At 47.9% G+C, this 24685-nt stretch overlaps 1 protein-coding gene across 1 annotated transcript in view; it reads left to right on the top strand.

The window, feature by feature from the left end:
* Positions 1-24685, top strand: part of CUX2 (cut like homeobox 2) — a 255872-nt gene that overhangs the window by 161608 nt on the left and 69579 nt on the right. The window lies entirely within an intron of this gene.

The raw sequence follows: 24685 nt of genomic DNA on the forward strand, positions 1-24685 counted from the left end.
ACTGATATGCTTATTTATTTATAGGGCCATCCGGTATTGATTCATTTGGTTGTGAGGTGCCTGAGCTGAAAGGGGACGGTGCCGGGTGGGGTGGGGGGTGGGGGGAACAAACCAGAAAGACCAATGATGTTGGGAATTTGTTGTCATGGCTTTGTGTTTTTAAAAAAGAGGTTCCCATCTGCAAGGCCCTGGTCCCATGAGGGGTTCTCAGTACACAAGCCCTCTCAGGCAGCTGATCCCTCTGCCCAGCCCACAGACAGGCACTGAGTGTCACTTTTTCAGCTGTTCCCTTGCTTGGGCTGGTATGGACAGAGCTTCTCTAAGCCACTTAGAGCCTCGGTTTCCCTATCTGTTCATGGGAATAAAGACACACTCAATCTTTTTATGTTGCTTTAAGGACTGAGAAGTAATGCAGGGAAGCAGTGTAATGTAATGCCTGGCACACAGAGAGCTGCCGGGCGATAAAGAGCAGACTCCGGAGCCAACCTGGGTTTGAACCCTGCCTCTGCCAGTTCCTCACTGTTTGACCTTGGGCAAGTTCCTTAACCTCTCTGTGCCTTTGTCTCCTTGTCTATAAAACCGGGTAATAATTATACTTCCTTCATAGGGTCATGACTGAGGAAGAACAAAGTTAATACCCATGGAGTTCTTAGAACATTGCTTTATATTAGTAGTCCTGGTTATTTTATTATTCCTGTTATCAGTCACCTCCAGGGCCTCTGCTATGCTTGGGCTGGAATCTACCTCTTTCCTAAGTAGATATTCAAAACTTTTCTCCAAAAGAAGGGGGCTTTCTATCCCTGAAGGAAACCGGTGTGACTTACATCATCTTTTCAATAGGAGAAAGAGTTCAACATTACGTTTGGGTGATGATCCAGAGAATACCCCAGTGCAGCATGGCAGAACGCATGTGCAAATCAGACTGAGACAGGCCCAGCCTGAATTTCAGCCCTGCTGTTTACCTAGCTTTGTGGCTGGGGAGAGGTTCCTTAACCTTTCTGAGCTGCAGCTTTCCTCCTCTGGCAAATGAAGTTAACAGTAAGGATTCAAAGAACTAAAGGTGGAGGCAGTTGACCCAGTGTCTGGCCCACAGTTGGTACTCAGTAACTCACTGAGGGAGAGAAAGTTTTAGTGGGTCCAAAAGGAAGACAAAGCTGAATTCTCATTTCCAAATTTTTGTGGCATGTTGAATTCACACTGTTTTAATAGCTGAGGATCTCCGAAGAACTTCGTTAATTTTCTTAAGAGGGCCTTCCATCGTCCCTTTAATGTACCAAAAAGACTAGATTTGTTTGGAGTTTTATTCCTGAAACCCCTGCTTTCCTCATGATCTATTGACTAATCCATCGTGGCCGCCATGTCCCTCCCTGCGCCTCCAGGGAGAAACGCCACCAAAGAAAGGTGTTAATAAAAAGCATCTTCTTCGTCCAGAACAAACTGCTCACGCACAAGCCGTTTATAATCCAAATTTGATTTTCATTTTAATTTTTTTAATGAGGGTTCATCCTTTATGCCACTTCCCTCTCGTGATCCACCAGGCTCCAGGCTCAGAGCTGAGGATTCCCAAGTGGGCATTAATCACCTCCCAGGAATATTCCCTGAGGCAAACACTGTCTCAAGTCACATAAAGTAGCCCATAAAACGCCAGGGCTGAATATCGTACCCGTCATTCCTTCTTCCCCAGTGTGGGCCTCTTGTTGAAATATAACATGTTCAAGTTCATTCCTTAATTTCACTCCACCAGCCCTGGTATATAAAGAATCTGGGTATCCTTTTTATCTTTTCATTCTATATATATGTGGGCCTTTTTTTCTTTTTCGCGCACGTGTGTGTGTGTGTGTGTGTGTGCCCGCGCATGCTAGTGGGAGGGGTGCGGAGAGGAAGTGAATTTACCCTGCTGTGAATCAAGGAAGGTTTTTCTCTCCGCCTTGATTGCTTAAAGGACAGTCTTGATTCCCCCTGCTCAGGGAAACAAAGACAGCCAGAGAAGGTGGCTTAATGGAGACAGCTTGAAATGGCCAAAGTTTGAATATCCTTGCGCGCAGAGAAAAGAGCAAGACGAAAGCCCCGCTAATTACAAAAGTTGCTTTATGAAAGATAATTCAAAGCAATAATTTAGCAAACATAATCAAGTCGCACAGATGGGGTTGTTGATGGATGGATTGCAACATGCAATTAGCAGCTCTCGCAGTTACATATCATTAACCCTCCGAGCACAAAAATTATTTTCTCATTATTAGTTGAAAAGGTAAAATTAAGCTGACTAGACAGTAAAGGAACAAACTACAATTAATTACCTTCATTTATTACAGTCATTATTTTAAACTTATTTTTACTTGGAGAGAGAGATGAAAACATCTAAATTAAAAGTTTTGTTATGCTAAACCAGAGGTGAAACTTTTCTAAGGCGTGTGTGTACTGGCCCAGCCACGAAGACAGCAGGCCCACTGCAAGATTTTTTTCTCTCTGCTTCCCTCTTCTTCCACCAGGAAGGGGATGTGGCCTGCATGATAGAAAACCCCTTGGCTGAGTCAGAACAGACACCTGAACCTGGGCCTGATGGAAACACTGCAGTTTGGGAACCAAGGGGGCTGATGCCTCCTCTGACCACCCAGGGTCTAACACCCAGGGTCTGAGTCCCACCCGAACACTGACAAGCTTATGTGACTTTGGCAGGTGACTTCATGTCTCTGCTGTTTCCTCGTGACGGCTCAGAGGATTGCATGAGCTTCGGTGAGATCCTCTGTCAAGTGACTGCTGAGTCGTTTATTCTCATCGTGGTGGGTGTGTTTGGTGGCATGGGGCAAAGATATTCTCTCTCTGTGTCCTCTCAGGGTCCAAGGGAGTTTGGGCAGCATGACCACCCTCTAGGAGCTTAGAGATGAGACCCAGGTGCCACTTATAAGAGACATATTCATCATCTGTTGAATTCCTGCAGTCATTTATTCACTCAACAAAACTTTACGGAAGCCCTACTGCGTACTAGGTGGTGTTCTAGATGCTGGACACAGTGAAGGTCACGACCGGGCAGTCAAATAGATGCCTCTTGATGTGGGGGTGGGCAGGTATCTGTGTCAGCCCCAGAAGGGCCGCCTTTCTACTGGGCGCCTCACAGGTCCACTTAACAAATACTTGTGGAGCACCTACTATGTGCCAGGCTCCAAGTAAAAGCTGTGGAAGGTCCAAAGATGGTGAGAAATCATCGCTGCCCTTAAGGAATGTCACTAGAGGTTCAGTCCCTGTGATCAAAATAATGTCCCGTCATGTCAAGAGCTCATAGGAGGCCTCTTGATTTCCTCCCAGAGCTTCTTCTTTGCCGAGCTTCACACAGTACCTCCCATCCCCTGCATAACTGCATTGTATCTGGCATTCCCCCATCAAGAAATGGAATTTGTGTTTCCATTCTTTGAATCTGGGCCTGTGTCCACTTCAACCAATAGAATGTGGTAGAAGTGACCCTCTGTCAGTACTAGGTGGAGGCCTTCAGTGGACTGGCAGTTCTGCCTCCTGCCTCTTCCAGCCCAACCTGTATGGACAGGCCTTGGGAGATGAGACTCCACACGGAGGAGACGGGCTGGGAGCACCAAGGCCCCAGCACGAGTCCAGGAGCCATGTTGCCCATCCAGCCCAGTCGAGCCATCAGGCAACTGCAGCTGTAGCTGCCACCTGGCTGTGACCACCTGAGAGAGGACAAGAGAACTACCTAGCTGAGCCCCATCAACCCACAAAAGCATGAGAGATAATAAGTAATCACTTTGGGCCACTCCATTTTGGGGTGGCTGGTTACACAGCAATAGATCACCAGAATAGCCAGGATTTGCAGAGTGCCAAATTCTTTCCCCTCTTTCCCCTGACTCTCAGCTCTCTTCTGCCTCTCCCCTCCATTTTCTTCTCCACCCCCGGCTCCCCTCCCTCAGCCTTTTAGCAGATTTCAGCCTTCTCGAAACATTTCCCCCCAGCACCAAGTTCTTAGGTGTCCATTTCTGGAGAGTGCAGCCTCCCCCGCCCCCGCCCCAATGCCAGAGGGAGAGTGCCGGGTGCTCCTGGAAGAAAGTGCCTGGTGTTGCCCTGCAGATGCCCGGGCATCTGGGGAGGTGGGGAGTGTCAACAGCTTGGAAGATTTTGTCTCTTCTCCTTTGTGTTTCTTCTGATGGGATTGAGGCACAACTCTGAGACAAACCCCAATGGCTCAAGGGAGTCTAGAGCAGACCCAGTGAAAGGTCTGTTTATGGAGGAGCAGAGAGGTAGTGTTGAAATAGAGATTTGCAAGAAAGCAAAAGATGGAGTCTCCCTGCCTCCCCTGTGGGTCTTCTAGGTGGCAAAGCAGAGCACGTGCCCTCCAACTTGACAGCTCCGCCTCAGTGGATATTTGTTGGGTGAGTTGATGATTCAGTCAATCAACTGACAAATAGATATATCTATCTCTAATCCAGTCAGATATCCTCTATTGTGCCATCTGTAAAGTGGGATGGAGACACTTGTCCCCCCGATTTACATGGGCTTAGGGGTGCCACAATGGTCAGAGATGTAAGATATTATGACCTGCCATAGTTTGAAGCATTCCAGAACCTTCCCTGCAGGCCTCACCCAGCCAAAGGTGCCCAGCACTGTCTACCCTGAGTCCAGTCCCTCTCACTTTCAGATGGGCAGACAGCTGGAAATTCCTTCTTTTGCCCACATCTGCCTGCCAGGATCTTGTGGTTGATCAGACCCAGTCCATGATGCCCACAGTGCTGCCTCCTGATCTGGGTGACACTAAAACCTCATTGCCCACTATCTTCAGTTAGTAAGCAGCCAACCTTGGCACTAAAGGTGGGCCTTTCCTTTGTTAGAGAAGTCTCCCAAAGTGACTTTTCTTGCACGTCTACTATATGCTGCACACTTTCTAATGGTTATGTCATGTGTTTTCCATAATATCTCTATCAGGGAGAGGTTCTGTGATTACCCTCTTTCACATGTGAGGAAACCAGGGCTCACAGAGGAGGTGGCCAGCACCCATCCAGTGCCCAGGTCTGTACCTGTGGCGGGAGGGAAGTGAGGGTGCATGGACTCAGACCCAGGAGGGTGGTGCGGGATGATGAAAGTCCTTAGGGCAGAAACCTCAGGCCAGTGGGCCCCGCCGCTCTCTGGCCCCTGCCTACGTCTCCCCTCAGCCAGCAGACTACCTAACTTGGTCCTGCCTCAGAGTCCTGCAGAAAATTTGCTGTTCTCTTTGCCTGATTCACTCCTTTCAAGTGTCAGATCCTCAGGGAGTAAAGAAGCCCTCCCTAACCAACTTCCCCACACCCGCCACCTTTCACAGCACAGCCCTTACACTTACCCAGCATGACACTTAGCATAAGTCATCTTTACAGGCGCCAGATCATTCAGGCCTTGTGGCTACTTCCAGGGCTTTGGCTGTGACTCAGAATTAGGTGGGAGCCATAGGAGACTTTAGAGCAGACCAGGTCAGATTCAGGTTTCAATAGGATCCCTCCAACGGCTAATCAGATGGCATGGGGTAGGGTGCGCTTGGCCTTTCAGAGATGACTGAGAGGAGGAGACTGTCCCCTTGTACCCTCTACCTGAGCCCCTGCTCACCACCTCCAACCAGTGCCCAAAGCCTGAAGTCATCATTGACTTCTACACCATCTGTTCCAGCCCCAAACACTGAGTATCCCTTTTTCCCTCCCAGGCAGTCATGGGCAGGGAAGGAGGTCCTAACCCAGGAACAAGATTCCGAGGAGGTCAATCCATGTTCCTGCAGCTGAGCTGCCTGAGAAAGGCATGGAGGGGTTCTTCACAGCTCAAATCACCTGAGACAGACATGTCTCTGCCTGCCCGGGCCATAATCCCCTAGTCAGCCCTGCATGCCGTGTTGTAATTTGGTCCCTGTGCTCCCCTCCTGTTCTGCATGTACCTGCAGGACTCCTGCCCTTTCCTTTGAGCTGAAATTTAATTATAGGGTCTTTTTTTTTTTTTTTTTTTTGGTCTTTTTACATTATTTGCTCTTCCAGCTATCTTTGATGTCATAATTCCCTTGCTCCCCAAACTACCCTTTCTCAGAGACTCCTAGCACTGGCATGACCATCCTTTGTAAATGAGGCTTGTTACGGCCACAAATGACATTAGATGCATACAGTCCTGACCAACCAGCAAGACAGGGAGAAATGGCCTCACTGACCAGCTGAACCCACTGGGAAAGACAAGCACTGGGGGCACGCATGGCTCTGGAGCCAGGTTGGCACTGACTTGCATCCTAGCTCTCTTCTTCCTGGCTGTGTGACCCTGGGCAAGTCACTTAACCTCTCTGGGCCTCAGTTTTCTTGTTTTTAAATGGAGATAATAATAGTACCAACCTCAAAGGATTGATGTGCGGGTTAATTGAGTTGATACTTAAAAGCCCCAGGAACAAAGCCCAGCACATAGTGTGTGCGCTCCTTGAACATAAATCGGCGTTCCAAATGGATGAGCTGAGACTTGTGTCATCATGTTTATTCTTCCCGCAAGCCCCATGAGTAGGTTTCTGGTCTTACCCATTTCTCAGGTGAGGTCACTGAGGCTCAGCAGCCAGCAAAGTTTATTGAGACTTTAGCAAAGCCTCTCACGTATCACTACCTCTCAGCAACATGGTGAGAGAGGTGCTGCTGGTATCGTCCTCTTTTACAGGTGAGAAATTGGGACTCGGACAGATTGGCTGCTTGCCTAAGCTCACACAGCTCTTCACCAACAGGGCAGAGTATGGAAGATTCAAACCTCAGTTTGAAGGGCTGAGCAGAGGCCTGGGAGTGCAGGAAGCACTGAGGATATAGATTCTAGATTGAGGGCTAAAATTGGACACTTGCAGGTGGCTAGGGCTGGGGAGGACCTCATCACTCAGCCAGACGCATGCCTTTCAGATGTGACTTTGCTGAGCTTTTTCAGATAGACTCCACCAGGGAAGCCTGACCCATAACGGGAGCTGGGATTCAAACCCAGGTCTGCATACCCAGCCCAGAACTTGGCATATAATAATTGCTCAGTAAACAGGGTGTAACTTGCAAGATGCAATGAAGACTTCTGTCCCTCCCACTGCCCCCGGCTTGCACACATGCACACACACTCCCTACCCTCTCCTCTTTGATGACTTAATAACCTTGATGGTGCAAGTCTCCTTGGCTCCCATAACGGGTCTTGCCCCTTTGGCTTTACCCTGCCCAGCTTGGGGTAAAACTTAAAATGAGCTGAACATCTTTCCAAATTTAATATTAAGAACCCACCAAAGCGTCATTGAACCTGTCACGCTGCATTACAACCAAATTAAGAACCAGCAGCGATCCTCTTTCATTCGGTATCATATGTCTTATAAAGTAAATTATTAATGCTTTTTTCCCCCCAGTTAAGCAGTTATTTGCAGTTGTTCCGGGTATTTCTCATTAGAAATAACATCATCTAAAGAACGATATTGATTGATTTTTTTTAATCTTGGAATCATGGACGTGAACCACATATTTATATGACATTCCCTTTAACTAGAATTCTCATGCTTTATTTTTATATTATTGATCTTTTTGACACGAATTGCTTTTTGGCCTTGTGCAAACGTTGTAAGCTTTCCGCCTACAGAGGAATGGGTCGGCGTCTGGGCCAGGCTGGGAAGAGTGATCGCTCCAGCGGCATGGCGGTAACATTCCCGCACATTTAACAACAATTAGTCTATGCTGACGCCATAGTAGGCTTTCGTGTATGAAAATTTACAAGCCTTTTAATGGACTGCATTATGGAAGGCCATGAGGGGCCAGTCGGTGGGGAGATGAGGCCGCCGGGCACGCATCCATCTTGTGGCACTGTCAGCCAAGTGTCTCTTAGCACTCGTGTCTGCCGGGGGGTGGCAGGGAGCAAAGCAGAAGCTTCTGCAACAGCTAGCCCACCACGCCAGCATGGGACATGTGGCCATTCCCACAGTCACTCATGCGACCATCCAGTAGATGTTTGTTGAGCACCTACTATGTGCCAAGCGCCTACTATGTGCCTGAGCATGAGGTGGTGAGCATAAGTATTCACTCATGTTCAAAAAATAGGTGAGCACCTGCTGTGTACCAGGAACTGTGCCAAGGGCTGATAGTGAGAAGGTGAACACAAATTACTCATCAGGCGCCCTTGGTGGAGTAGAAATGACATAAGCCAAGAGTTGCACAGACCTGAGTTCAAATCCCATCTCTGTCCTTTGACAGGGTTTTCAGCAAACCTCAGTTTCCCTGGCTGTAAAATAGGGATGGTAATAAATATAAACATAAAATAGGGATCCTCCAGGGATCCATGCAGATAAAATGCTTGATGTGGTGTAAACCTCCCAGAGGCAGGACCATAGAATCATGATTATTTAGTGTCATTGCTCTCCAGCCAGCTCCCCTGAAACATATGCACACCCTTGCTTCCCTTTTCAGTTCCAATGAGAACTTCACTCTACAGCAGACATTTATTTGGCACCTGCTGTTTACCAGGGTCAGTGCCAGGCTCTAGGTATATGGCAGTGAGCACCTCAGATCCTATTCCTGTCTTCATGGCACTCACAGCCTAGTAGGAGAGACAGATGGACTCACACCCCTTGGTGCCACTGATAATCATGGCTATGATTGAGTTTCACGTGGCCAGGATGTGCGATGGGCAAGATTAAAACAGCCCACTCATTCCGTCGTTCCAAAACTATTTCTTGAGCCTCTACTGTGTGCAGCCCCTGTTCAGGGCGCTAGGGACACAGCAGGGAACAAGAGAGACAGGGCCTTTGGCCCTGGGGAGCTCAGAGTACACTGGGGGACGTGGCACATTGGTATCTTGCACATAAATTATTTGAAAGGCAGTATGTGCAGTGGTTAGGGACAGCCTGGGTTCAAATCCTTGCTGTGCTACTTGCTAATTGTGTGACCTGGGGCAAGCTATTTTTCTCTCTGTGTTCCTTGATTTCTTCATCTGTAAATGGGACTCATACGTACTTTATAAGGTAAGCGTGAGGATCAAATGAGGTTATAGCCAGAAAGGCTTAAAGCAATGACTGGTGCAAAGAAAGCTGAGAGCCCTGTTGGAGGCTAAGCACTGACTGTGGCTATGGCAATGTTCTGATTCTGAAATCCTCCAGAAGTGTATTGACTAATGACGGACGAGCTGAATGCTGCCAAGGCAAAACACAGTTGCACCCAGAATGGCCCCACTCCTGCCTTCCTTTTGATCTAGCTGAGAGGCAGAGGGCCGGACTGCATGACCCCCTAGGGTTGTTGCCAGGGTGGGGCCCCTGAAGTGTCATCCCCAAGTTTAGGTACTGGAAAAGGAACCTTCCTGGATGTGGGTGTCCTCCATGAGGGGAGCCCTGCAAGAGGCCCTCAAGCATCCAGGATCACAGTCTACCCCTCCCTGTGCCCTGAGTGTCAGGACTAAGGCCCAGAGAGGTTAAGAAACCCACCTATGGTCACACAGCGAGGGAAAGGAAAGGCCTAGATGCAGATTCAAGTCCATTTAATCCCCATACTCAGAGTGGCCTCAGTCAGGCAGCTAATGAAGGCAAAGGCACTGGATTTGGAGTCTCAAAAAACCAAGTCCAAGTCCCACCACTGCTCCTTGGCTGTGTGACCTTGGGTAGGTCACTTCACCAACCTCAGTCTCCTGCTCTGTAGAATGGATTCTTGTAACTCCCACTGTGTTTATCGGTTTATCGGTGGGAGGGAGAGACAGGCAGATTGCCACGTGGTCACCAAGCAGAAAGGAAATCTTTCCCTCTGACAGCAGCATCTTTCCTTTAAGGCTTCGCCACTCAAAGTGTGGTCCATGGGCCAGCAACATCTGCATCACCTGGGAGTTCAGTAGAAAGGCAGTCTCAGCCTCCCACCCTCCCCCAGACCTCCTGAATCAGAATCTACAGTTGAACAGAGTCCTCTGGTGTGATTCATAATCATGTTGAAGTTTGAGATGCTCAACCTTAGACCAGCCCACTGGCTTTCAGCCCTGGCTGCCCAGAGGATTCTCCTGAGGGCTTTAAAAAAAAAAAAACACTGAGATCTGGGTCTCACCCCAGAGTGGCTGGCATTCTTGGTCTGGTATGAGGCTTGGGCATCAGGATTTTAAAAGCTTCTGCTGGTGATTCTAATGTTTTAGGAGCTCTGCCCTAGAAGCCACCATCTAGTGGAGGAGACAGACACAGGGAAATAACCAGCTGGTCAATACTGAACAACGTGGGGGGGGGCGGGCGGCGGGGGGGGAGACGGGACTGATTTGTATCATCTGCCACTTTCCACAGTGTAAATCCTTCCAGCATGGCCAATTTCAAGCTGCCAGCACGGGGTTGGGAAGAGAAGCACAGTTCACCATGCAGACGTAATAGATGTGAGTAACCTTAAAGCACAGAGAGGAGTGAAATGCAATCAAACAATTAGGAATTAATGAGTACTGAATATGTATTTCCTTTTTTTCTTTTTCAAATTTTTGTGGCAAAATACATATAACTTAAAATTTACCATCTTAGCTGCTTTTAAGTGTACAGTTCAGTGACATTAAGTACATTCACACTGTTGTGCAACCATCACCACCATCCATTTCCAGAACTTTTTTCATCTTCCCAAACTAAAACTCATTCAACAAGAGTACCCATTCAGCAAGAATTCCCCATTCCCCAGCCCTGGCAACCACCATTCTCGTTTCTGAATCTCACTTTGGCTACTCTAAGTAATTCACGTAAGTGGAATCTTGCAGTTGTTGTCTTTATGTGGCTGGCTAATTTCATTCAGCATAATGTCCTCAAGATTCATCCATTTGTAGTATCGTTATTTTTAATATAAATTATTTACTATAATTATAGGTTCATTTGATTTAATTTTTAATAATGGCTGTGTTTAACAACCAGCTTGCAAAATTCCTGAAATTTTAACAATCAGCTTTTGCAAGCTCCTACAGGCAAGCCCCAACACACCACCAGAAGTAAGCCTTGTACTAAGTAAGAACAGGGCAGCCTTTAGGACAGAGGTCAGCAAACGATGGCCCTTGGGCCAAAGCCTGTTTGTATAAATAAAGTTTTATGGGAACACAGCCATGCTCATTCATTTATGTGTCGTCTATAGCTGTTTTCATATCACAAGAGCAGAGTTCAGTAGCTGCAACAGAACCCGTATGGCCTGCGAAGCCAAAGATATTTATTATCTGACCCTTTACTGGAGAAGTTTGCTGACCCCTGCTTTTAGGTGTATAGGGAGTGGAAGAGATTGAATTGACTTATTCATTCATTTGTTTACTCAGCAAATATTTGCAGAACACTTCTGTGTGCCAGGCATTGTTCTAGGCACAGGTGCAAATAAGACAAAGTCCATTCCCTCCCAGAGGTGACCTTCTGGGGGAAGACAGACATAATTCAGACACTCACACAGCAAGTAAATACAGTACAATTACCATCTGCAGCAGGGGCGGTGACAGGGAGCTTCCTGGGGCTGTGAGAGCCTCCTGGGATGTCAGGGAGGGCTTCCAGGAGGAAATGACCTATGAACTAAAGCAAGAGTAGGAACATCAGAATGTGGCTAAAACCCCAGGAAGGGCAGAATGGCATTCCAGGTAAAAGGAACAGTATGTGCAAAAGCCCTGAGGTGGGAAGGAAGTTAGACTTGCAGGGGCTAAAAGCCAGGGAAAGGTATCCTGAGTCCCCAGGCCCTCACCTATGCCCTGGCCTCTGTCCACCCCCAGATCCACCCTGCCAAGCACAGCATCACCTTGAACCAGGCTCACCCAGGCGGGTTGGTAACCATTGCCTCCCCACCCTCAAAGGCCACTTCCTAAAGTCTCTCCACTCTCCCCTCCCCTGGCCCTGGAACCCACACTGCAGCAGACAAAGGTCTCGTATTTATTTCCTCCCTGAGGTTTATAAACTCCTGCCCTGTAATAAAATTATTCCCATCACAAGCACAAAATAATAACAATTAAAATACATAAAACCAAATATTAGTGGGGACCAACAAAGATGAAGATTAGCCAAATCCTATGTCCCAGAACCAAGCAGAGAACCTGCCCTAAGACACAGAGGTGGGGCCAAGGGGCAGGAGGGTATTTCCATTTCTTGAGCTCCTCCTGGGTGCCACGTTCAAGGCTGACTGTCTGACATCTGGAATGTTGTGGAATATTCTAGGGAATTCTAAAATAGAGATGATTGTGTTTCTTTTATAAGGAGGAAACTGAGACTCAGAGAGGTTGACATCAGATCACCTAGCCACTGAGGAGAAGAGCTGGGATTTGAACCCATGTGTGTCAGCATGAGTCCTAGGAGGCTCATTCCTGTAGCAGCGTCGAGCATAGCTGGAGTTTATTTCTCACATCACAATCTAGTGCTGGTTGATGGGGGGAAGGGGACTGTTCACCGTAGTCATTCAGGAACCCAGGCATGTTTTATCTCCTGGCTCTGTCCTCCACTGTGTCCCAGAGTCCCCTTCCTTTGGTTGACACGGCGCGGGGGGGGGGGGAACATGGTGGATCTCTGGGGAGGTTCTCAAGATCCAGACCTGGAAGTGGCCACATCATTTTTGCGCACATTCCCTTGGCCAGATTTCAATTACAAGGCCATGTCCAATTTTAAGGGAGGCTGAAAAGATAGTCTACATTGTGTGCCCAAGAAGGAGAGAAGAAGTCAGGGTTATGTGAGCACATAACCATGTCTGTTGCCCTGTGGACTCCCTCCTTGATGAAGCACCTTCCTCATTAGCTGTTGGGGAACAGGATGGAGCCCAGAATGCAGAGCTTTGTACACAGGATCAGTACATTTTGGAAAGATGAATGGGAAATGGAATTCAAGGGTCTGCCAAATCCAAGGGGCAGCAAAGCAAGAACAAGGAAGGATTTTAACAGTTTGGCAGATGTTTTAAAGCCCCTACTGTGTGTCCTGCTCTGTGCTGGACTGGCTAAGGGAAGAAATGAGCTCTGTCCCAACAAGAAGGCCAAACCACCCCCGAGGAACCCACATTCACAGTCCACTAGGAAAGGAAGCAGAAGCGAAGTAGGAGGAAAATGCCCTGTGTGCCGTGGTGAATGATTATTTCATAGGCAGTCAATAGGGAAGACTTCCCGGAGGAGGTGAAGTTGCGCTCAGGTGAGGAAGACAGATAGGATGGAACATGGAGAGGAGAATGAGGTGTGGCGGTAAAGAGCACAGGCCTTGGCATCAGGCAGACCTGGGTTCAAGCCCCACTTGGATCACTGAGGAGGTGATCTCAGGCAGGTCACTTCCTCTCGTTCCAAGCTTTAGTTTCATCAGTAAATTAGTGCCTACCGTACAGGTTTGTCATGAGGATGAAATGAGATGGTCATGGGTGTGGAGTGCTTAGCTAAGTGCATAGCACACAGAAGGCTTAAAATGAAGACTATTTCTCAGTGGCTGTTCAGTGGGCAGTGCCACTGAATCTCTCTGGAGGTATGATCCATGGGGATCGGGGGAGAGGACAAGGCTAGGAAAGACATTCAGGTACAACAGAGGGACCCTGAGTGCCAGGCTCAGTCTGCGTTTCGTCTCATGGGCAGAGGAGGTGCTACAGGGTCTCTTTTGGTGTAAGAGGACAGCAGCCCTAGAAACCTTTTCTAGAAAGACCCCTCTGGAGGTCTGTGGGGTGGAGATGGTTGACTCAAGAGTCCAAATCTGGAGCATTTGAGACCTACAGCAATAATGATGTCCTGGCCTGAGGCAGGGGCAAAAGAGTGGCAAAGACAAGGCTGGTGTGAAAGAGCTTAGAAGTGGGTGGGGCCCAGACTAGACATGGCAGATGGAGATACAGGGCCTGGGTCTCAGGCTCCAGAGGGCAACAGGGCATGACAGCATTAACAGAAGAGGCAGAGGCAGAGCTGGTTTTGGGAAAACAATCCCAGTTGGTTTGGACACCCAGCCTGTAGGAGCCAGGGACTCCTGGACTCAACCTGGCTCTGCCTCTCACCAGCTGTGTGACCTTGAGCAAGTCATTTGCCCTCCCTGAGCCTCACCTCCTTCATCTGGAAAACAAGGATAATATTATCCTTCCCTAATAGGGTTGTTGTGGAGGATTCCGTAAGATTATGCCTAGCACACAGTAGGTGCTCAAGAAACAGTCCTTGTTATCACCATAATTTTTCCTATTGAGTCAGACCAATAGAAAAGAAAAGGCAGATGCTAAACCAGCAGGTTCCTCAGACACTCTGCAGGCTATGAGGATACTACTACTAATAACAACGTCAGTAACCACAGCAGCAGCCAAACCCTCCTGTGTGTTCCGTATATGCCAGGCATTCTTCCAGACCCTCTACAAGTACTGTCCTTTGACATCATTGCTGCAAGCCTCTGGGATAGGGGTTGATATTGTGCCTGTTGTAAAGACGAACAAACTGAGACATGAAGGCCAAACAGCTAGGAGATTGGGTGAACAGCCCAGGAGCTTCTGTTTTGGAGATCAGATCTGCCTGGGAGGTAAATAATTCTACTCTGGGCCCCAAGGAGTGCCAGGCCAGCTCTTAACCACATGCCCTGAGGTGAGACAAGGAGAGAGAGAGTCTCAAAGAAGCCAAAGGATTAGAGGCTACAGCCTGATTGACATTGGTTCAAGAGAAATGCCCAGAAGATTTTATTTATTTTATGTTCTACTTAATTGTGTGAGACCTGGGTTCAAATTTGGATCTGCCACTTGCCTAGCATCTTTGAGTCATAAAAAGATTTTTCAAATCTCTCTGCTTTAATTTTCTTTCGTATAATAATTACAAAGATAAATAACAAATAATTGCCAAAAAACACATTGCCTTCTAAAAGCAGCAAAAACTTTCCGGCATCCAAGACAAAGGAAGGTCATTGTGTTCATCCCCGTCTGCAGACAGCTTGACTCCAAGTTATCCTGGACAGAGAGCTTTTGTGCAGGGCTTCTGAGCCTTTGCACATTCTGTTCCCTTCTCCCAGAATGCTTTTCCTACATAAGCTCCCAGCAAATCCTTGCTTGTCTTTCAAGGCTCCACCCAAATGTGACCTTAACTGTGAGAGTCCTGGTCCTCCAGGTCCCTGTCTTCACCTGTGTCCCCTGGGCCTTTTCTGCCATCCTTTCTGGAAGAGGCCCTTTCAATGGGCAGGGATGGGGTTTTGACATGTCTGCTTCTTCTGAAAATTAGGTATCACAGAATCCAGTTCTATTGTTTTCCAAATTAATTTAAATAGTACTCTCTGCCAGCAGCCCAGGTGGGCTCTTAAGAAGGCAGACAACACATGGCATGGCTCTCTGCTTATAACCCTCCAGTAACTTCCACTGGAGGCTGGAATGAAATCCAGACCTCTAACCAACAAGGCCCTCGGCCCCCGAGCCTCTGCCTTATCTCTCACCCTGTTCCCCTTCTCTCTGTGCATCCTTTATGTACTTTCTTGAACACATGCTCTCCCCACCTCAGAGCCTTTGCACAGGCTCTTCCCTCTGCTTGATGCACTCTTTCCACCGATTTTGTCCACTTAATGCAGAGGTTCTCAACCTCGGCACATTTGACATTTCGGACCAGGTAATTCTGTGTTGTGAGGGCCGTCCTGTGCATTGTAAGATGTTGACTAGCATCCCTAGCCTGCACCCACTAAATGTCAGAAGAACCTCTCTCCTCAGTTGGACAGCCAAAACTGTCTCCAGACTGTGTCCCCTGAGGGGCACAATTGCTGAGAACCACTGACCTAATGCCTACATGTTTTTCAGGTTGCTGTTCAAATGTCACTTTCTCAGGAGGGGTTCTGTGACCTCCCAAATTTAATCACACTTCCCTGTTATTTACACTCGTGGCATCCTTCACAATATTTAGCATGATTTATAATTATTTATTTGTTTTGTCTAATTATTCAAATAATGGTCCCTCCCACTTAACCAAAAGAAAGAGGGAACACTTTGTAGACTATTATGTTCCCAGGTCCCACACAGAGCCTGACACACAAGGGGTGCTGCATGAGTATTTATCACATGAATGTGGACATATAGTAAGATTGGCAAACATGACTATGCGGTTTCCATGTTCCAGGCAGCATTCTAAAAACACTTTACAGATACCAATTCACTATTCCTTATGACCACCCTATGGCAGATGTTATTATCAAAATTTTACAAATAAGATCAATGAAGCACAGAGAGCTTAGGTAACTTACCCAAGGTCACACAGGTCATAAGGGGCAGAAACAAGATTTGCACCCAGGAAGTCTGTCTCCAGAGTCCTTTACTTTAACCATTATTTATTAAGCATCTACTGTGTGCCATGCCATGGGGATACAGCAATAAATTAAGAGGTACATAGCCCAGGTTTTATATATATATATATATAAAATATATAAACACACAGGTATCCCACTCAGTTCCAGAAAGGTGGCTCTGTTTACAGGTGCAGACACTCAAGCGCAAAGATGCTGAGATGCTGAGCAAGGTCACACAGCCAGTTGGCAGCAGAACACCTCTCTTTATTCCAGGCTTTACGTGCTTCCTACTACACCTCACGTCCACGGGGTAGGGACACTTTGACAATTTAACCAGTCAATTATAATAATATTTTTCTCTTGGAATGTTTAAACAAAAAAAAAGTTGGCTTGCCAAGGTATAATCATGGCTCAGAGGCCAACCTGACATTAGTTATTAATTAGGCCATTATGCATTCCACAGTGATAATTGCTTTGCTGCAGAGTCACCAAGCATGAAACGGACCCAGCACAGAAATGCAATCTATCAATCTGAGAAGTCGCAGCCCAGTTGCGTTCTCTCACCTTGAGTCGGGTATATGCCATAGCAGAAAACAAAAAGAAATTAATGATACATCGATAGGCAATAGCAAGCCAGACCCTTCCCAGTCCCACCTCAGGAGATCACATGCTAGGCGCAGGGACAGCATCTAAGTGAAGTTTATCAGCGAAAATGGCCATTTCTCTTTGATGTCCTACACGGTAGAAATCTGTTCATCTCCTTTCCCTTTTTTTTTCCACCTTGTTATTTAGGAGGAGAGGAAAAAAGCCATCTCTCAGCCATCTGTTTGCCTTGCCTGTTGCTTTTTATAATGAGTAGGGTGGGGGAACAGCAACACCGGGGCTTCCTGGGCCATCAGGAGCAATCCAGTACCTCCGTCTGCATTCTGTCTCAGTCTAGATTCTGTCCCAGGCCTGGGGGGGAGGAGAGGAGAATCCCAGCCCCACCCAAGCCTTGGAGTGGGAGGTGTCCGTGTCGAGGGCAGCTGGGAGGCCCATTTTAAGAGAAAACCTTGGATTGCAAAAAACAAACATCCGCTGAAGCTAGCCTTCACAAAGAGAATTTATTATTGTGTTGGCTGTGATGATATTTATGGGGCATCTGTTGTACACCAGACACATTTGTGCCATTTAATCCTCATAGCAGTCCCGTGAGGGAAGAATTGGTATTCTCCCCATTTTACAGAAGAAACTGAAGCTCATCAAGTTGAGGTGACTTGACCAAAGTGCCTCAGCTAGTGGTGGAGTTGGGATTTGAACCCAAGCTCGTGAACACAGCACTCTCCTGAGACCACATGAGGGGCCAGAGAAAGCACAGCTGGGCTTCCCAGAGGGTGGAACAGGGAACCAGAAGGGCATGGAAACGAGGAGGGTGCTTCTGCTACAAAGGGCAAGGTCGCTCAACTTGCCTCCCTAGGCCGGCTTTCTCACACATGATAGATAGAAGGTGGCCCCCATAACAGCCATCTCAGCCTCTGGGTTCACCCCACAGTCACTGATGCTAACAACACAGACAAATCAAAATCAACCTGTCTCAAATTCAAACTCCTGGGATAATGAAGATCATTAGCCTAGCTTGAGACCGGTGTCGGCCCCTGGTGCAGTCAGCTGTGCCCGGGAAGATGCCTCAGTACAAACATCAGCTACCGTGGCCCATCTCAGGAAGAAGAAAGATTGTAGACTAGTAAGCTGGCCGTCACGCCTCTTCCAACCTCTTACCAGTTTGGTCCATTGATGCTCCCCACTACCCACCTCTCCCCCTCATCTTACCCCTTCACCGTACTGGAGTCACTCCTCGGTTCCTGCAGATACTTACTTAAAATTTGTTAACAGTTTTTTTTTTAATTGAGATGTAATTGACATATAACATTATATTAGTTTCAGGTGTGCTATGTGTCTCTCTCTTGCTAAGTGAGCACCACAATTAAGTCTAGTTAATGTGCCTACCACACATGGTTACTTGTTTGTTTCCTAACAGTAGTTTCTCGCTATCCCCTAATATCCAGGCTATGCTTCAGTGTCCCTGATTGGCTCCTCCATTTTTTAGATCTTTTTTTGATCCATATCAGGGCTCCTACAGGGCCCACACATTGGGGTTGGTTGATGTGCCTCCTAAGTATGGCAACCCAACTGTCCTGGTTGGACTGGGATGCAGAACTTCCAGTTGTAAGGCTGGGAAGGTCTTGAGGTACAAAACTCCTTGGGCTAAAACTGGGAAAGCCCCAGGCACACTGGGACAGGTTGGCAACACTACTTCCACTCATCTGCAAACTCCCTTTCCATCCCCCAGCTTTTTTTTTTTTTTTTTTTTTTTTTTGGCAATTTACCTGTGGAAGTAACTGGACCCTTTTTTCCTAAGACTTTCCCCTGATCACAGCTGATTGCACCAGTGTCCAACCCTGATCTCAAGCAAGGCCAACGATACTCATTATCTCAGGAGTGTGAATTTGAGACTGGCCTAGAGAGAGAACAGAATGACAGACCTTGCCCCTTGTAGCAGAAGCATCCTCCTTGCTTCTGGGCCCTTCTGGTTCCCTGTTGCACCCTCTGGGAAGCCCAGCTTCGCTTTTTCTAGCCACAGACGTGGTCTCAGGAGAATGCTGTGCTCATGGGCTTGGGTTCAAACCCCAGCTCCACCACTAGCTGTGGGACCGTGAGCAAGTCCCTTCAGCTCTAGCTGAGATTTTTCTGATTGTGTCCCTATGATATGGTCTAATTTGCTCCTCTGTCCCCTGTGTTTGCTGCGCACAGACAGTTGGACTAGAGACTTGATCACGTTCAGGTTCTGTGTTTTTGATAAGCTATTCATAGATGGTGCTGGGTGCTTCCATCACGAGGTACATAATGCACCTCACAGTCAATCCCAGATGGTGGTGGGGGTCAGCTGGAGGCAGGACCATTTTGATCAGTGACAAGCCTGGTATGGCTGCCTGGGGATACCTAAACTCCCTCCCCCAGTGTGTCGGGAAACCTCAGCCAATGTCCTCTGATAGTTAACATTCATCATTAATAATGGAAGCGGAAACCAAGAGATTTCATAGCTGTGCAAGGTAATTAAATTATTTACATGACTGTACTCTCACTTGATTATTTCCACGTTTCCCACCAAACATATGCCTTTCCCTCGTTTGCTGCCATCCTGGGCTCTCAGCTGGGAGGATGAGAGTTGTTGGGGGTTTTGCAAGGGCTGCCTATCTTTGAGAAAACAGCAAATAAGATGGGGTTCCCCATCTGAGCCCCCCTCCCCTGATAAATGGAAGTGCCTTCTCCCAACAGAGTACAGGGGATACAGCAACTTTTGCATTTCTAACCCGAGGTGGACCATTTTTTATATTTTTCCCCCTATAAATCATGTTTTTTCCAGGTTTTGTCATATGGGGTGGTGGGAGGCCAAAAGGGGAACAGAAAAATTGCTTCCATTAAATTGATGCTGTTAGTGCTCCTGGCAGAGAGAGAATGAGAGAAAGTGGAGAGAACATTTGAACTAGAAGGTTTGCGCTGGCATTTTGTGCCAGGTGCTAGGGGATGGGGTTGGGATAGAGGAAAAGAAGCTGGTCGTCCCCCACCCTGGGTGCCTTCTCTTTGTGTCCAGGTACCTGATGAGGTTCCCAGTAGAGTGGGGGGAAGTTGGGGGCAGGGTGCCATTTCATACCCCAAAGCAGGGATATAAGCAGGGATGCAGGGGCCCTGCAGGTAAGCTGAATGAGCAATGCAGGCATAGCTAAGATGACAGGAGTGGAGACTGAGGCAAGCCTGGGCTCTGTGTGCCACCTAAGGAGTGGCCTCTGCCCAGCTCGAGCTGACTGTAGAAGTCTGGTCTTACAGTACATAGTGGAGGCTGAGAGCACAAACTTGGACGCCAGGCTGCCTGTCTCCAAATCCCTGCTCTGCCCACTCGCTTGCTGTGTGACCTTGAGCAAGTCTCTTGACCTCTCTGTGCCTGTTTCCTCATCTGGGGACCAGAAACGATAACTTCACCTACCACTGATGTGCTGGAGAGACTCATACAGTGCACTCCTTTGGTCAGTGAGGTGGCTTGAAACCTGCCACAGTGGGAATATTTATGCCGCAGAAATTGGCAAAATTTACAAAGCAGGGCCTTTTCCCCCCCACCAGATAGCCAGTTGTTAAACCTTTACTAGTACAGCACATCCCTGCACCTGCCATATAAGGCTTTTATGAGGGTTTTTAGACTTAGTGTGTGTGTGTAAAGCACTAGGAACCGGCCCGGGACACTTTGAGTACTCAATAAGTATCTGCTATTCTTCCTGGGGTTTTTTTATGGTCTTGTTATGCAGGAATGTGAGCCTGCTGTGGCCACATTTTCTCATTTTTCCAGATGAGCTGGAAATCTCAATTTTTCTGTAAAAACCTCCTGATTTTTAAATGTTGGCTAAAAATGAACATTTTTGGGGGCGCCTGGGTGGCTCAGTCGTTAAGCGTCTGCCTTCGGCTCAGGTCATGATCCCAGGATCCTGGGATCAAGCCCCATCGGGCTCCCAGCTCAGCGGGAAGCCTGCTTCTCACTCTCCCACTCCCCCTGCTTGTGTTCCCTCTCTCGCTGTCTCTCTCTCTCTCTCTGTCAAATAAATAAAATTAAAAGAAAAAAGGAGACATTTTTTAAAAATAAATAAATAAATAAAAATAAAAATGAACATTTTTTAAACCTGAACAAAACCAAGTACATGAGGGGATTTGGATCACGGACCCCCTGTTTGCAACTTCAGACTTGGAGGGAAGGACAATGAATATCGTCTGATTACACCAGGCTGTTTCTCACCTCCCATCTTGGCACACACCACCTCCCTCCTCTGCACATCAACGACCTGCTCATCCTTTGTGAGCCAGTGCCTCCTCCTTGAGGCCCTCCTCTAGGCAGTGCCTCTGTAGGATAAATCACTCCCTCCTTGATTCTCTCTTCAAAGTACTGCTTGCTTTCTGCCCTTTTCCATGGCCTATCTCTCTTACTCTAGGACTCGTTGGCTGGGTCTAGGGCTTATCATCCCCGCATAGTGCTTGGCACACTGAAGATCATAATAAATAACAGCAGAATCAACCTCTATTAAGCATTGTCCGTTTGCCAGTCTGTGAGCTAAGCAATTTCAATGAGTATCACCTTTAATCCTTACTGTAACCCTGAGATAAGGAAACAAGGGCTCAGGGAAGGCCAGCAGCTGCCCAGGGCCACAGAGAAGTGAGAGGGACCGGGAATGGAATCAGCATTCTTTGGGAAGCTGAGCGGCAGCTGAGAACCACAGCCGGAAGTTACAGGCAGTGCGGCCCCGGCTGAGTGGTGCCCTGAGTGACCAGCTGAGGCTCTCATGGGCCTGTCTCAAGTCACACTCCTCAGAGACATCCAGAAAGGACACTGCTATATTTAAAAGCCCAGGCAGGGTAGCGCTTCGTGACATTTGGGTGGCCGCCTTTCCATAAAGGGCATGCATGCTCTTTTAATTCTGCTCTTCCGAGCTGGCATTTTGGAGAACTTCCACAGTCTCGTCTCCCCTCTTGCGGCCACCTGGGACCCCTGCAGTCCTCCCTCCGGGGGCAAGAATGCCACGGCACGTGGTTGATTGAGCATGGGGGCAGCAGGAGCTCGGGCCAGGTCAGGGTCATCAAGCCAGCTTGGGAGGCAGCAGCTGTCATTTGAGTCCGGCACACTGACCCCTGGACTACCCTGCATTTCAGAGGGTGCTGGTTGTTATTTCAGAGGGACAGGTTGGGGTGGTTCTTGGCATCCCTGACCCTCTACCCACCCTGGGAGTTTGGCTGCGGCCCTCATGTTCCAGCAGCTTCCACCCCCACATTCCCTGTGGAAAGCACCAACTTCTAACTCCGTTGGAACCCTTGGCCCAGAAATCTCCAGAACCATCTATGACTTGGCCACCTTCGTTCCATATTAAGAGTGAGCAAACCTGATCTTTTAGCTGCTGGTGTCTCCATACCCAAGCTGGGCTCTAGGTGGAGAAAGGAGGCACAGAGAGGTCAAGAAAGGATGTTCATTTATCCATCCTATGCACATTCATTAAGTGCTAGCTAGGTGAGCACCGTGTCAGCTGTTTTATTGCCTTGATTGATTGGATGCCCCAGCAGCTCTTCATATCACTGTACCCATTTTACAGTTATGAAGGCTGAGACTCTGAGAGCTCACAGCCAGGGATGCAGGCTTCAGACCCCGGTCACCCAGCCTTGCCTCCAAAGCCCTTGTGCTCTCTCGCCCTTCCTTGAAGCTGCAGGCCTTTATTAAGCCTCTGCTGCATGCACCCCTTGCTCCTCTCTCCCCCTTGCTTGTGAACTCACCCCTTTCTCTCCAGGCCCCACTTGGCTTCATCACTCCCACCAGAACATACAGAATGCCAAGGCCTGCTAGGTCTTTCTCAACTTTGCCTACGAGCTACTCACCACCAAGAAAGTAGAATCATCCAGATCCTCTAAATGGCCTCTTTTCTCTGAGTCTGGTGGACTTGAGTGGGAGGACCTAACCATTCTGTTTTTATTCCGTGGAGAGCTCACACAAAGATCTTGTTGCAATTTGGAAAGTCAATTTGCCAGCCACCTGGGGCTGCCTGGAAGCAAGAAGTAGGACCATTGTGGGACACTCTGCTCATCACTCCTGGTTCTCATCGGGACTGCAAAATCACTATTTGAAGGGGGCGGGGAAGAGGTAGGAAGGTGGCAGAACTCAAGAAGAATGTGGTGAAGACAAAGCAAGGGGGAAAGGGGTGTCTGTCTAGGACAGAAAGAAAACACTGAGGCTTTTGGGGGTCCAGTTAGGCCCACACCTATACCGCAGGAGCACGGGGGGCTGGGGTGAATTGCAGACCCCCATCCTGTCTCAACAGGAGACAGCTAGTTGGCTCCAGGCGATGGTTGTCAGTGGAAACGTGGGCCCAGGGTAGCCAGATCCTCTGATTTTCCGAGAGAAGCCAGCAATTTGGATCTCTTCTGGTTTTTAAATGCTGGCTTAATATATATGCACATATTTTCATGCTCACAGTACTTTATGGAGGTGTAATTTACATACGATAAAATGCGCAAATCTTAAGTGTGTAACTTGATGAATTTTGATGCCTCAAATATTTTTAAAACACTGGAGGGTCCAAGAAAATATGTCCTTGGGGTGCATCTGGCCCTGGACCTCACTGTTCATGACCCCTAGTCTAATGCACTTTGTGACCCCCTTGAGCATGGTGGGATGCTCACACACAACCGTATCCCATGGGGAAGGGGACAGGCTTTGGGTGAAAACTCACTGATAACCCCATTACTCTCACGGCGTGGGCTCTGGAGCCCAGGGCGTGAATCCTAGCTTTGCCACTTGCTGTGTGACTATGGGCAAATTATTTCACCTTCTGATGCTTGTTTTCCCCACCGATAAAATCAGAGAGATAATGATACTGACCTTAGAGCTATTGTATGGATTAAATGAGTTAATGTGGGAAACACTCAGCAGTGCCTGGCACATAGTAACTGCTTTATACATGTTCACTACTGTCTTTTTTTTTTTTTTTTTAAGTTAATAGACTTTTTTAGAGCAGTTTTAGTTAGGTTTAGAATTTGAGCAGAAAGTGTAGAGCTTTCATATACTCCCTCTCTGCCCCCCACCGTTTCCCCTAACATCTTCCATTAGTGAGGTATATTTGTTACAATTGCTGAATGAATATTGATACATTGTTATTAACTGAAGTCTATCATTTACATTAGGGGTCACTCTTTGTGTTGTACATTCTGTGAGTTTTGACAAATGGCATAACGTGTATCCACCATCATACAGAATAGTTTCACTGTTATTTTAAATCAAGAATCTTTGTTCGTCCCCACGGCTACTGCAGAGAAAGACCGGCTGTAGCTTATGAATAACTTCTGGTGGGCTGGCAGGAACCCCATTCTTTACTCTCCCACTCAGAAAGTGTAGCACATTCAGGCACAAGAAGGGGACATTTTAGAGGTGAACCTGAGTCTGTTCTAATTTACCCAAAATGGAAGCTACTTTCCCACTTAAGGTTGGGAGTCGTACAAATTCCAGCCCCAAATTCCCTGCCACACAGCTGGCTCTGAGTCCAAAGACCCCATTCACACCCTAGTTCAGCCCTTCCTGTGTGACTCGAAGCCACTGTATCAGCCTCTCTGGGTCTTTCAAACAACCATCCTGCCTGTCCAGGGCCATCCCTGGGAGCGTGTGGAGGCTCAGATGCACTAATTTCTGTGAAAGGTCTCTGTACTTTATAAAAAGCTCTAGATTAAAATTGGAAATATTATAATCAGTTAGGCAGAAAAACTGAGCTGTTAGCGAAGCAAGTCCGGCCCTCAAAGACTGAGCCACAAGAGGTCAGTTGCATGCAGGGGCTACGTGACAGCCATCCATGGCTTGTCCCTCTGGGGTGAGGTAGCCAGGAAGTCAGACACAGAGCTGGAGCCTGCCTCTGGCTAGAACAGCAAGGCTGAGCTGGGGGCACCCACCCCTGGGTTGTTTCTGCTTTCATAGCCTGCCGGCCAAATGCCAGT

This window comes from Mirounga leonina, unplaced genomic scaffold, assembly GCF_011800145.1.
Source record: "Mirounga leonina isolate KUSES-001 unplaced genomic scaffold, KU_Mleo_1.0 Mir_171, whole genome shotgun sequence".
NCBI lineage: Eukaryota > Metazoa > Chordata > Mammalia > Carnivora > Phocidae > Mirounga > Mirounga leonina.